General features: G+C 42.4%; 1 protein-coding gene across 2 annotated transcripts in view; it reads right to left on the bottom strand.

Moving 5' to 3' along the window:
- Window positions 1-12,546, bottom strand: part of csrnp1b (cysteine-serine-rich nuclear protein 1b) — a 96,409-nt gene that overhangs the window by 54,301 nt on the left and 29,562 nt on the right. For both annotated transcript variants that reach the window (XM_074621517.1, XM_074621516.1), the window contains exon 3: window positions 11,715-11,918. The gene's annotated coding sequence lies outside the window, so the exon portion shown is untranslated. The remainder of the gene's footprint in view (window positions 1-11,714; window positions 11,919-12,546) is intronic.

Below are 12,546 nucleotides of genomic sequence, written 5' to 3' on the forward strand. Positions count from 1 at the left end.
CTGTAGTTTTGTTGCATGGCGTACAAATCCCACTCGAAAAGCCTAAAATGCGTCCTCATGACATGCGGAATGTCCTTGTAATGATTACGCTATTATAAATATGCCTTCCTTTGCAGATTCACAATACTAATCCTGCTATCACACAAGCAAGTATTGTAAAGCTCGTCCTTCTAACAGATGGTCAACACAAAGCAAACGGGTGAAGACTGTCTGTTCTGCCCTCTCGACATCCTCAGGGGCACAAATAGCTCAAACAACCTCCGACTGGAACAGAAGAACCTGTTCTGCATCTCACGGAGCTGCAATCTAAAGCGACCATCAAATAAAAAAAAGAGACAATCACTGGATTCTGCGTCACCGTCGGGACCTTTGAGGACAAACTGTGCATATTAGCAAACACAGCAGTCGGCTACATTATAAATTGTTAGGCTCACTTTGCAGTAAATGCATCAGAGGAGCAAATATTGATCAATTGATTAGCGTCTGAATGTGACTTTGCTCGGTTGAATGTTAATGGCAGTGAACAGATGCTGGGAGAGGCGCTGGCTACAGAAAAAACAACAGCTCTCCGTTTTGTCTGGATTAAGGGCTTGTGTCACAAAATCACTGAACGGGAGAGGCGGGTCGTGACCTCTGCAGGGGCCAATCCAGTTTGGACTTGAGATTGCAACTGGACAAGAGATATTTTTTGTAAGCCTGTTTTCCAGAAATGCTGTTAAAAGATCACACAAAATGCAAATCAAATGTAGTGCTCGCTTCCACAATACATGACAGAATGTTCTTTTTCTCACTGCAGACGGATTACAGAGACAACTAGAAACAGGCCGTAGGCTATCGGTTAGATATAGCCTGGTGGAAAGTAAAAGCATTGCGGTTGGGGTGTTAGGTAGGCGTACACAAAATTGTCTATAATTCAACAGCCTGAAGCCAACTGCCAACTCATGCTGAGAGGCGGTCGAAAGGTTTAAACTTTTCTGTTTGCCTTATTATTAAATTAAACTTGGGATTATTCATTTATACCAAGCATTGTAGCCGCACTGTGATTTTTACTCTCCTGATTCTAGCTCATTTTTTATCTTCCGTTTTTTATTTTATTACAGCTAAAACGCTATTTGTATGTCTTTTTATATCACCTTGTGTTTCTTTAATATCTCGTTTTAAAGCCCTTTTATGCTGATGTAAAGCACTTGCCTTGATTTACCTTGTGAGTGAAGCTCTACTGTCACTGTACGCAGACTCAAATTAACCAAACCGCAGCGTGCCCAATCCGAGAAACTGTTACATAATCTCATTTGTGACGGGGAAAAGCACCGTTTACATTATTTATGTTTACAGCATTTCATCTGTATTTCAGAGGCTGAGATGATTTGGCAAATATTGTACATTTATTGCTGTACAGAAAAAAGGTAATTTCCAGGACTTCTTTACATTTCAATTAGGGCTGTCAGAGTTAACGAGATAATAATGCTTAACGCAAATTTGTTTTAACACCACTAATTTCTTTAATGCATTAACGCGATCAATCTTTCGGAGGTTGTAGCGGACTCAGTTTTAAAGCTAGCGTGAAGATACTGGCATCATATGAAACTAGAAAACATGAGGAATCCATTGGTACCATGTCATACAACCTTGTTGCAAAGGAAGTTAAATAACGCTCCAAACTTGACCTCTGACCTCAAGATATGTGAATGAAAATGTCTCCCCTTTTACAGACGTGCCCACTTTATGATAATCACATACAGTTTTGGGGCAAGTCATAGTCAAGTCAGCACACTGACACACTGACAGCTGTTGTTGCCTGTTGGGCTGCGGTTTACAATGTTTGTCATTGTTTTGATTTCAAGTAATAAATATATACATATATTTGCCTAAAGCAAGCATATTTGCCCACTCCCATGTTGATAAGAGTATTAAATACTTGACAAATCTCCCTTTAAGGTACATTTTGAACAGATAAAAAATGTGCGATTCATTTGCGATTAATCGTGATTAACTATGGACAATCATGCGATTAATCGCGATTAAATATTTTAATCGATTGACAGCCCTAGTTTTAATAGAAAGCTTTGAACATTAGTTATAGTTGACCAAAGTTCAGGGAAGGTGACGCTTTCCTTCATATCTCACTTCATCATCTCTATTACACAAAATGCCTTCCAGTCATTGTCACGCAGCGACCTTGCACTGAAATTTAAATAACAATGTCTACTGTCATCAGACATTCCCATGGACCCAACAAGCTCGGCAGCCACTCACATGCTGTACACATATCTGGGGGATACGCTGCCGCTGACACCAAGGCTACAAATTTGCCACCCAGTCGCCAGATCACTGGAAGCTGGACTGCTGCACCTCCAGGGGCAATATACACAGCATGTCATAAAGCTCTGGGAAGCAGAGAGCTGCGCGTTTGTCCTCACTTCACACATGTCCTCACTCTCCCCTAGGAGAGACAGACAGAGACAGTCAATCACTCCTAGCAACTAGGGCATCTTATCCTCGGCTCACCCTCTCTGGTTGGACGCTGGCTCGTCTGGTTTAGCGGCAGAGGAGCGGACACATTGGGAGGGGTCCTGTCCTCGAATCACACTGACTCAAAGGTAACACAGGGACAGAGGGAAAATATTGTCTCTATCCTTTGATGCAGCTTTGAGCTGCTTAACTGCTGTTCTTACTTCACCCTTTAACAAATCCTCTAATTCTGATCATACACAACACGTTATTTCTCTTTTTGTTCTGCATACAGTATGAAAACAAAGTCAGGCATTGTTGCTGCAGTTTGGCTCTGACAATACAACTTAATCTTTAATTTAACCCTATAACCCCTTTCATCATAATATGACCCACTGCTCCCCGCGCTCATCAATAAATCTGACATCAGAATTTCAAGACACGTCTGAGACAGAAATGAATTTCCAGCTCAAATGGAACCATTTGTGCCTCCACCAGAAATCAATTCATTTTCAGCTTTCAGTGGAAAAGCAGAAAAAGAAATGAGATAAAAAAAAAAAAAAAAAAAAGTCTCTTAACATCTCATCTCTGCTGCTTTTCCACAGAGAGCCTCGGCATTGTCTAGAGACGGCGCAGAGATCTTCTACCGAGGCTTATTAATTCACTACTCTCATCTCCCCGAGCTGGCTATCATTACAGCCCTATATATAGAGTCACGCGGGGGAATAGTGAGGGGATGCACACACGCATTAACATTAATGACTTTAGGCTCTCTGCTCGTGAACCGTGTGTGTGAGATCGCAAAAAAAAAGAAAAAACTGTGTTTGCACGCCGTGAAATAAACACTCTTTTGTTTACAAACAAAGACCGGTTTCCTTTTCGCCGCCATATCTCGGCATCAAGTTGATCTCTGGTTTCACGAGAGAGAGAGAGAGCAGAGTCTAATCTGGGATCTTCTGCAGGTTCGATGGAGTGCAAGCTCCTACTGAGTCTGCTAATGAACAATCATCAGTGCCTCCCCCGGTGGCTGCTGTAAAGGACCGGTGCACGGCTGCATTGTGGAAGCAGGATTACATTGTGTTGGCCCGTCCTCGGTAATTCTATCCTGATCTCAGCAGGAGTCTACACAGCCCATTACATTTTCCACATTGTGTTAATCAGGATCTAATGTCCAATATTGCAACCGCACGCTCCGGGTTGTGTGCACGAACAGAATCCTGCAGGATACATGTGAAGGAGAGAGACTTTAAATCCTTCCTCCCCTGCAGCACCCCCAGCTGCCCCTCCTCAGGCCCCATCCTGTGTGGCTCAGTAGTGGGGTAGCAGATGGTGCTTAAGGGGGGGATGGATGCACACACACTCCTGTCCCCCCTGCATGAGCCTTGGGGGTGTTTGCAGCACGGCAGGGGCAATCCAGTGGGCTTCCACCCAGCAGCAGAATGTGACCCCACTCTCTCTCTTGCACTGCCCTTAGGCCTGAACACGGTCAGCCACCCATAAACCAAAGACAAGGCCACTGCCATTCTCCTCCACAAACACACATGCACACCCCTCCCTCACTCCCTCCCTCCATACACACACACTACAAGGATGGGTCGATTCCCAGCTATTTCCCCCCTCATGGAGGATCCATTAAGTGTCTTGTGCACACGCATGTTGTTCGCACGTTACATTAACTGACAGCGGGATGAATGATTTATTCGGGGGGGCTTTTCAATTGTCAGAGATGGATGGCATCAATAGGGGTTTTGTCCTTGCTGATGAATCAGGCGATTTAAACAAATCTATCGACGCCGCTGTAGTACAAGCATCCTCGGGAAATGACTCCGGGGACCCGCCTCTGTTTTAGAAGCGGTGCTACTAAAAAAAAAAACGATGGAGAAACAGGTGAGAGGAGGGAAATTGTTAAGCTGGCAGAAGCATATTGCGGCGCATACACCCTAAGCCCTAGCGCTGCTCCCCTTCAGTCTCTTTGATATCTTTATGCAAATATGAGCTGGCTGATTTGGGAGTATGGAGAGGATTAATGGCTCTCTCTGTGGACTCGGTGTAACACAGTAGCAGAGGATTGTGGGTCAGGGAAACTGGGCACAGCGGGCATCAGCTGCCATGCTCCAGGTATGAAGGCTTTGACATCTGGGTACAAACCATTCAATATTTTTAGGGCTGTCAAAGTTAACGTGATAATAACGCAGATTCGTTTTAACGCCACTAATTTCTTAATGCATTAATGCAATCGATCTTTCGACGGTTGTAGCAGGCTCAGTTTTAAATACTGGCATCATATGAAACTATGAAACCTAAGGAGTCCAGTGGTACCAACCATGTCATAATAGCTTGTCGCAAAGGAAGCTAAATAACGCTCCATACTCGCGCTAAATTTTGGCGAGGAAAAACTGGCATGGTCATTTTCAAAGGGGTGAAAAAGGGTTCTCTGGGTACCCACGAGTCTCCCCTTTATAATATCACTTTATGATAATCACATGCACTTTGGAGCAAGTCATAGTCAAGTCAGCACACTGACACACTGACAGCTGTTGTTCCCTGTTGGGCTGCAGTTTGTTATGTTATGATTTGAGCATATTTTTTATGCTAAATGTAGTACCTGTGAGGGTTTCTGGACAATATTTGTAATTGTTTTGTGTTGTTGAATTGATTTCCAATAATAAATATATACATACATTTGAATAAAGCAGCATATTTGTCCACTCCCATGTTGATAAGAGTATTAAATACTTGACAAATCTCCCTTTAAAGGTACATTTTGAACAGATACAAAAAAAGTGCTATTAATTTGCAATTAATCGTGATTAATCATGGACAATCATGCAATTAAATATTTGAATCGATTGACAGCCCTAAATATTGAACGTATTTACTTTACCAATCCCAGATTCATTAATAATTTATTTATTCTCTCAGCTTATAGTCTCAAAGATATCCGTGCGGCATATGTGTCCCCGTGTGGAATTAGCTGATTAATTAGCCTGGAAGCATTATATGCATTTGAATAAGCACCCATTCAGATTATTTAGCCATGGGAATACTCAAATAACACACAATGGTAAACAATTAATGAGGAAATAAAGCGCCAATTAATCAAAATGAATGAAGGAGGATGGAAACGGCACATCACTCGAGGAGTATTATGATTTAAGCATGCAGGTTTTGATTGAATCTGCATTACAGCCCGTTGTGTATTAGACAGTGGGATGTTGCAATGGGGGGGGGGGGGGGGGGGGGGGCGGGGGGGGGGGGGGGGGGGGGACACGAGTGCTGTGAAATAGGCACAATAGGCTGAGCTTGTGTTTTCCTGGAGGCATGCTGCATGCTCTCGTGTCAGCCCTGCTCACTGCCGGCAATGACCAAATCCATCATGACATGTGGACAACAAAGAGCTACAAGAATGCCTGCCTTTAGTGTGCACACCATACACACACACACACCACACTGTGTCTTAGAAGGCAGCGCACTACTATCTCCCCAGAACACAAGCCTATCCCCGTGCACAGGGAGCATTACATGTCACAGAACACAGTGAAATCTTTAAGCACCGTATCCAAATGGGGAGGAAAAAAAACCTGTCAAATAGCTCTACTCGACATGAAATACAGTAGAGCGGTTGAGCGGAACTAGTCAGAGAGAAGGGAATTTTCCAGATAAAGCTTTCTGGTAGGAAATTGGGAGAGTCCAGTCATCAGTATGTTCCAGGCAATTCTTTAAATTAGCACGAGATTAGGGAGCGCATGGTGATTAAGCTCATTTGAAGTATTGAGGATCCGTCTGGGCATTGGCAAGAGCCACACTTTAATTAATCTGGTAATGGATGAGAAAAATAAGCACTCCTACGCACATATCAGCATTTTGCTGAACAGGAGGAAGTAGAGGAGATGGAAAGGGGGTTGGGGGGTGGAGGCTTTCTAAAGCCAGACACAGAGAGTGAAATGGAGCACGTTGCCTACAGAGAAATTAGCCCTGAGTGTAGCCTGATGAATGCACCATTGTATGTTATAATGGGTAAAAAAAAAAGGAGATTGTATGATTTTTTTTTTATTATCACTCCCTCGCCCTCGTCCGGAAGTTTTCCCCTGGAAACAAGAGATGTGAGAGGATTTCAGATCACGTAAAGAAGGGCCGCGGCGCCACATTAACAGTGAGAATTGTTCAGTGTGTGAGACAGCAGCAGTGGGCAACGCCAGGGTCTGAGAAGTGAAGCCAATGTAGAAGTGCTTTAAACTTGCATTCTTTCTACAACCAGCAGGGGGCCACTCCTCTGGTTGCAAAAAGAAGTCTGATTGTATAGAAGTCTATGAGAAAATGATCCTACTTCTCACTTGATTTATTACCTCAGTAAACATTGTAAACATGAGTTTATGGTCTCAATCGCTAGTTTCAAGTCTTCTTCAATACAGCATGATGTTCATTTAGTAAATTATGGTCCCATTTAGAGTCAAATAGACCATAAAGCAGGGTATGCTTTAGGGCGTGGCTACCTTGTGATTGACAGATCGCTGCTACGGCGTTGCCCTGTCTGGGAGTTGTCCGTGTTTTCGTCTTACAACTTTGACCTTTTCACAGTGTGTTTTCAGGTCATGAAAGATAATTATAACATTTTGGTCGCCTTAAAATGTTTTATTCAGCGTTTGGTTGTACTTAGCTCCACCCTCTTGTGGCCAAAATGACGAACTTAAGGCTTCAAAACGGCAGTCCACAAACCAACGGGTGATGTCACGGTGACTAAGAACACTTCTTTTAAACAGTCTATGGACAGCAGTGAGGGTATAACTGTTTTACTCTGTTCTGTTCGCTATGAATGACCTGAGTCAGACGGACAATGTGACTGACCCACACATGACAGACTCTATTGCTCATTTAACCCTGTTCCACCAGTTTGACGTACTGACACTTTGGTGACACATGTCTGCACTCGCTAGTTGAGTCATGTATAGATAGGGCTGTGTGTGCAGTGGTGGAATGTACATTTACTAAAGTACTGTAATTGAGGACAATTATAAGGTACTTGTACTTTAGTATTTAATAGGACTGATTATTGATTAAAATATTGAATCGTGATTAATCGCAAATTAATTGCAATTTTTTTATCCACTTTTACTTATGATACTTAAGTAAATAATATTTATAATAATAATAATAAATAATATGAATAATATAATGATACTATTAATACTGATCATAATAACAATAATAAATAGATAAATAGTAATAAGTACATTTTGATTATAATACTTTTGTACTTTTACTTAAGTAAGACTTTGAATACAGGACTCTTACATGTAACAAAGTATTTTTACACTGTAGTATTGCTACTTTTATTTAAATAAAAGGTCTTAATACTTCTTCCACCACTGTGAGTGTGAGCGTGTGTGTGTATATATATAAGTATGCGCTGCAGCAGACAGCAACAAAAGTAACATTTAGTCACACGGTCCCTGAACCAAGCTGGTGCTTGATGAATAATTGAACCCTGGGAAAAGAGCCCTGGAAGAGGTTAAGAGAGGCTGAGTTACACAGGAGCCGCGGCGCTCTCGCTCGGTGGTCGAGAGTCTGCCAGCAGGAAGGCTCCTCACCCAGGACCGTCCCAGGAGTGGACTTCCTCGCCTAATTAGGCTTACGCCCCTTTAACATTTAATAACGGACGGCTGAATACTTAATCCAAGTCGATACTGAGGGATTTCACAAAGATTATCAGGATTATGAGACAAAAGACTGTCCCTTCCAGTTTGAAATTCCCCCCAATATTTTATAAAATGTATTATTGAATGACATCTCCAGCGGATACACAAGAAACATATTCTTCCTTTGTTATGCCATAGGAGCTCATTTTTCTCAGACATCAGCTAAAGAACAGATGCATGCACTGCGTCATGCGGCGAGGCGAATCTGTGCCAGTGGCTGTCACTCTAATACGCCGAGCCGTGGATGGTATAATAAGCAGTAAATGAGAGATCTTCTGAAAGCCTCTACTAAAAAGCCTAATCACATATGGGGGAGGTCAGTGGACCATCTGTTGACTGATTGTTATCTTGGACAGCTCTCCCCATACCTGAACATCAGCACACTGAAGGCATCCCCCGCCTACATTGAATCAAAATAAATCCCGAAACAGAGAAATTAGGAAGCTCATGAAGAGGAAATGCTTGTCAGAAAACCTCAAAGGACTGATAGATATAAATTGTGTGTTAAATTTGGAATAACTCTACAAATCAGCTGCTTGCAGGCAGAACTCGGAGGTGTCCCTCCTTGTGTGCGGCAGGATTTTTAATACAGGGTGTCATTCCACAGTCCAGTGTACATTAAGACAGGTCGCTGTCTATTTACCACCTCTGACATCCCCCACTGGACATGCAGCCCTTGTCGGCTTTGCTCCGAACCAACTTCACGGCATGAAAAACAGATAATGCTATCGTGGCCTACTTATTTCCCCCCCCCTGCCTTTCCCTGTGTGTGTAATAAGTAGTGATGGCATGTCCTCTTAAGGGAATGTAACTGTGAATGTGAGGAGGCCGTCTAGAGGAAGGGTCAGTGTGGACGTGGCTCTCATCACTGAAGAATCCTGCACCCAAAACAGATTATGCAGGGTGACAGGTAGGTGATATGTTAATATGATTGTGGACAATGCTGCAAATCAATAATCAAAATTGCTTCATGGCTATATTCAGATTTTTTTATGTGCATAATTCACTGGATTATCATCATGTGGGTGTTTTATGTATGAACAGTTTCCCAAAAATATACAAAATCAAAAAAGTTATTCATACCACACATCCCTTGAGTTTATTGTCAATTAGTAAAACAAGTAAAGGGCATTTAGTCTTTCAGATTCTCAGGACCGTTCGCAAGAAATGATGCATAATTCAAAAGGCATTTAGCGTGAAATAAGAGCGCCATTCTTGCTTTTGGTGTTTCATTTGTACTCCCTGTAATCTGTACTGAGTCCAATATAATCGCATCTGCGTAAATACTGTATGCTACACTCAGAGCTAGTGACGTAGAATAAAGAGTGAGGAAGACTGCTTTTGGCGTAAGGGCGGGTCCAACAAACAAAGGACTTTTAACCAGGTGTTTTGTCTTGTAATTTAAGTTAGTGACGTGTTTTTCAGTGACATTTGTGACGTGTTTTCCGTACTTATGTTAAATTGTTTCCGTACGTATTTTTAATTAGGTTTAGGATAAACGTCATGGATGGGCTTAAAATAAGTACGTAAACTAAGTAAGTGGTTTTGTTTCCTTGACCTAATTGCATTACGCGTTACTTACGTACCAGCGTAGTTTTGTTGTGTGGCATAGCAATGACAGGCGTAAAAATGACACGCAGAATGTCTTTGTAACGTTGTGTCATTCATACGCCTTCTCATGATAGGGGTTGCACAGCACACATTAAAGTGACACTATGTAATGTTTGAAAGAAGAAAAGAAACAACGCCGTCTTCTTAGAAATTAAAAGTTGGATTCACAGGCAATAAAATGCGCCGTTGCTTCGTTCAGGATACTGTTGTTGCTGCTGCAGCCTTACGTGGTCTGGTAAGACCAGTTATGGTGACTAATATTAGCTAACCTTAGCAAATACATATTTGCGTAACTGACATTACTGAGACAGATTGTTGACTTTATGAGTCTTCTTATGCCACTCTCATCTCCCATATCTCACTTTAAAGCGAGACTATATACAGTAACTTTTGTTACATAGACAATTATGGACTGATAGTAAATATCGCAACATAGACCTTGTTCCAACTGCCAGCGCAAATCTGTTTTTTTATGGCATATCTAGATTGTATCCAGAAGTCTGGACAGCAAAAACATTTTTGCAAATTGGATCCAAACCACATTTGAAGGTGGTTTGAGATGTGATTACAATCGGATTTCTACAGGTGCGTCTCAGTCCGGACGCTCAAGCCAAATTGTATTTGAAAGTGTCTTTTATGTCACTTGGAAAGCCACGTCACCAGTGTAGTTATGTAGTTACTCACACCTATGTCGTTACCACAGCGACCTTCCTTAAAGATCTGATTTGAGAAATAAATTGGACATGCTTAAAGTCTAAATGTAACCATATTGTAACAGTGGCACTATTAGAGAAGAGTCACAGTAAGTCAGTCCCATAGTAATATCCCTCTCAAAGTTATCTAACCTTAGCCACCTTAAGCTATCAGTGAGGTGTGTCTTATTGTATAAGTTCAACTGAATATGTTATTTTATCTTTCAAAAGTGACACAGTCTTGTTTTAAAAGGGGAAAAAGTGAAAAGGAGCAGTTATTATTAAATCCATCTGTAAGCTCATACGTCTGAGCTCCTTTATGGGTCACCTTAGTAAATGACCTGTGTTAAGTCAATCAAATGGCTCTGGGTATAGGACTGCCAATCTCAACACACAGGATTAGGTCTAGTGACCCACACTGCCTGAGCCACTTACATAAACACACACCATAACAAGCCTGTTGTGTAAAACACCTACACATTCTGTAACCTCGCTGCTGCTGCTGTGACATACACGTTTCTGCTGCGGTGAGCATCTGAGCTAGTCTCCGACCGTGCCGTATATGACCCTGAATTATAAGCAGGATTTTTGATCTCGCTAAGGAGATGCATGTCGTAGCGGTTGCATTTAGCAGCTCTGGATGCCATCCCTCTCCTGCTGGGACCGAGGCATCTTAATTCAGGATGTGGATCTCAGTCAGCAGGTGAATGCTGGTCTAATCAGCCAGCCATATGTCCTCGTATCCCCTGGCTGATTAAGGTTTCCTCTCTCTCTCCCCTCTCTCTGATTGCTGTATGGTTTGATAAATCATATCCCCGGTGAAAAATGCTAATGATATGCTAATGCAGGTTCCAAACTGCTGTCCGGCCAGATAAAGGCTTCCAGCTCGTCTGACCCTCATACTAAATTCCCTGCCCATGTTAGGGAACGGAAGTCAATTCTGAGTAAATCTCTCTTTCTAGATTTATTTGTCAGAAATCTGTCGCCCTTGTCCTCCCACATGACCCATCTGTGTAGCCGGGTTAGTCACAGGAACTCCATGCGGCTCCCTCAATCTCTTTGTGGGTCACAAGAAGCACTTGTACTGCAGATACCAGATCTCAGTCAAATCACAAACACATTAAAACCAGTACTAATACCCCTCACACACACACACACACACACACACACACACACGTAGCCTGTCTTAGAATACGTGTCCTATTCGAACCTATATCTCCCCTGCTGTGGAACCAGACATTGAATTTAGGTCATGACCGCTTACCTTGTTATCATGTGATTTTATACCGCAGCAAGCGAATAAACTGTAGCTATGAAACCAGCCACCGTGCAGGAAGAGTTCATCCCCTTTTCGGCAGCTGATGAACATCTGTTCAGCATTAGTGGTTACTGCTCTGTGGTCCGTGGTCCTGGGGGTGCAGTGCAGGGCTTCGGTTGATAATGTTGAATCCTCAGGTGTGCCGTGCTTCTGTTCGGAAGGTACAAAACAGAAAGATAAAAAAGATAAGAACTAATTTCCTGGTTGCCTCACATGCAATCCAAAAGCAGTGAATGAAACCTGTCACGGGTTTTAAACATAACTGACTGTTTTTAGAAAAAAGCACCTGAGCATATTGCTCAAGAGTCAAGTTCAATTTCAGGGAGTCAGAGCGTTTCGATCAACTATAACGCCATACTTACATGTGTCAAAACAACGTGACAAGATGACATCATTAATCAATCACCCCTGACAGAGTGCATCGGGGCATTTTTTGCCTTCCTACTTATAATAGAGTGTAACCTTAATTTAGGCAGGGCATTTACATTAGCTGATTAGCACCAGCTGTTTCCATTCATGCTCGACAACCACTGGGTCATTCATCTGCTGCTTGGTTATCAGCTGACAGGAAACGTCTAAACATATTCATGCAGGTGTACAGCGTGGCCTTATGACATTATTACTCTGCTGATATGCTCATGCTAACACGGTCTGCTGGCCTGCTTATGTGCTGAGTTTATGTTGATTTATTATGTTTATGCGTGTGTTTATTAAGACGGGGAATAGTTCTTCCAGAATCCTCAGATTCTTTGAGAGCTGAGCGGAGCCTCTTTCATCA

This window comes from Sebastes fasciatus, chromosome 21 (genome assembly GCF_043250625.1).
Source record: "Sebastes fasciatus isolate fSebFas1 chromosome 21, fSebFas1.pri, whole genome shotgun sequence".
Lineage (NCBI taxonomy): Eukaryota > Metazoa > Chordata > Actinopteri > Perciformes > Sebastidae > Sebastes > Sebastes fasciatus.